Consider the following 2,395-nt stretch of genomic DNA (forward strand, 5'->3'; position numbering starts at 1 on the left):
CTAATTAAAAAAATAACTTAAGAAATAAATTAAAAACTCTCAGTAATGACCTTTTTTGGCTTTAAATACAACTGTGTAATTTAGATCACATTTCACAAAATGTTTTGTATTTAAATGATCTATTATCTGACTGGTGATCTGTTCCTGCACATTGTGTGTCCCTGTATGTAAAGTATGTCAAAGCAGCTTAGCCTGGAGCTTCATCAATAGCTGCATGCTGCCTACATGCTGATGCTTCTGCAGTGATAACTGAACAATGTCAGAGATAATCTTGTGTGTAAAGGCTGAACAATAATAAACAAAAAAATCATATGTCTGATATTTACTCACTTAATTTTGTATTCTTTTTTCTGTATCTAGCTCAATAGTTATTCCAAAGCTGGATTCAGTGTTTGTATAGCAAACAGTGTACTTGGAAACCATCAATAAGGTCGATTACACAATCATTTGACTTTTACAGCACATTACTACTGCAGTGCTGTAAAGAAAGCAATATCCAGATGTGATCCCCACAGCAAGTCACAAGATGTGTGCATGCCTAGCTTGCAGGAAGAGAGAAATGCATGACTATCAGTAGGAATTTCAAGACTAATACAAAATAAAATACATATAAAAATAAAACAATAGGGAAAGACCCCTGCTTGCCATTAGAGATTGGTTTCCCGTAGAGAAGAATCAAAGATGGATCAGTTGTAGCTCACACTACCTGTTGCTTTTTTTTCGCTATCCAGTGGTTTGTGAAATTCTTGGATTGCATTTTTATGGGCAACAGAAAAACAAAACACGGCTGACAAAATAAGATCAATTATTAATTGTATGAGTGCCAAAAACTGATACCGGTTATTTTCTGACCAAAAAAAATACATCTGCAGTCATGTGTCTTCAAAATATTGCATATTAAATTGGACGTCCTCTTTGCCTCTCATGCAACCTTTGCTGAACAAAGGTGAGCCATATGACAGCAGGTCAGTGCAAGAAAAATACATTTTTATAACGTTTCGGTTCACTTTAGGGAGAACTTATGCAAAACAGAGATAAACAAACCTTCAATAATTTAATTAAACAAACATAAAGCTGTCTTTGAGGCTAAACACATTAGTGCATGGTCTAAGGCCATCTGATATGATTTTACCATATGAGCCCTGAAGTCGTCTGGTACAAATCTCCCAGTTTATCCTAAAGTTAGAATCAAAGCTTACGGTGAGGCTGCAAGGAATGACAGCGGTCCTCGCCTGGAGAATATTTAATAATATCCATGTTTTTAACCTAGCTTTAGTAGAAATTTAGTAATATATTTACTTGATATTTAAATTATTTCATGTATTCATTCTTTGTTTTAATAATTTTTTTTCAGGAGGATGGTTTTAATTGGATCATTTATGACTACTTTTAATAATACATGTCCATGCTGCTTTAAAGAGCTTATCTTTATGTTTTATTCTTTTGCATTTTGCTTGTAACTCCAGTGTTTTTCTCAGTGACTGAGCCTTAGACCATTGATTTGATTAGGAGATCATTTGATGATCTGTGATCATGAGTGGGGTCATTGCTGGTGTGGACAAATCCCCCAAGTACTATTTCCTCATTTCAGCATCAAGCCAAAATTCTCTTTTTCTTTCTAGTTTGAATCTTTATGTCATTTTATGGTTCATTACAATTGTCATTAACATTGGAAGATAGTTTTATTCCGCGAAGCACTTATTAGGAGAAGTGCTTTGTGAGTAAAGTTGAGTTCGATTTTGGAATAATTGCTGATTTAGCTTTTAGTGTCATCCATTTTTTATATGAATTATTTTAGACTTTGCCATCAATTAAAAAGAAAACCCCTGCAATATAAAGCTTGCAGCTACATTTTTAGAATTTCCAATTAATATTATAATGATGTATCTAGAGTAAGTATGCTAAAGAGGTCTGCTGAGTTACTGTTTTGTAGTTTTGCCATCTCAGAATCTGGCACCACTGCCTTAAAGCATTCCAGGGTACAGCATTCATCATTAATCACATAGAAATGGTGCATCTTACTTAGATATTTTCCAATAAAGATCAGCCTTTAAACGTGTGTTCTGGTTCAGGACAAGACATCTTTTGGTTTCATTGCTTTTAATGGCTTAATTCAATAACATTTTCTCATATAATTTTACTTTAATCAAGAATACCAGCAGTACTTTTACATGAATTCTAAAAAAAAAGCAAGTTATGAGTCCTAATTGAGTATCCATCCATGTTGGTGACAGTTACTCAAGATCCACTCAGATATTTGGACATTTTTTCTACCTAAAATCATATTTTTCAGGATACAAAATGTAAAACTTTGGTATAAATCAAGGTTTAAAATGATTTAACTAATCAATTCTACTTTATAGGTGTTTCTCTTCATTTTCCACTATAAAATATT

Source organism: Oryzias melastigma, linkage group LG12 (genome assembly GCF_002922805.2).
Source record: "Oryzias melastigma strain HK-1 linkage group LG12, ASM292280v2, whole genome shotgun sequence".
NCBI lineage: Eukaryota > Metazoa > Chordata > Actinopteri > Beloniformes > Adrianichthyidae > Oryzias > Oryzias melastigma.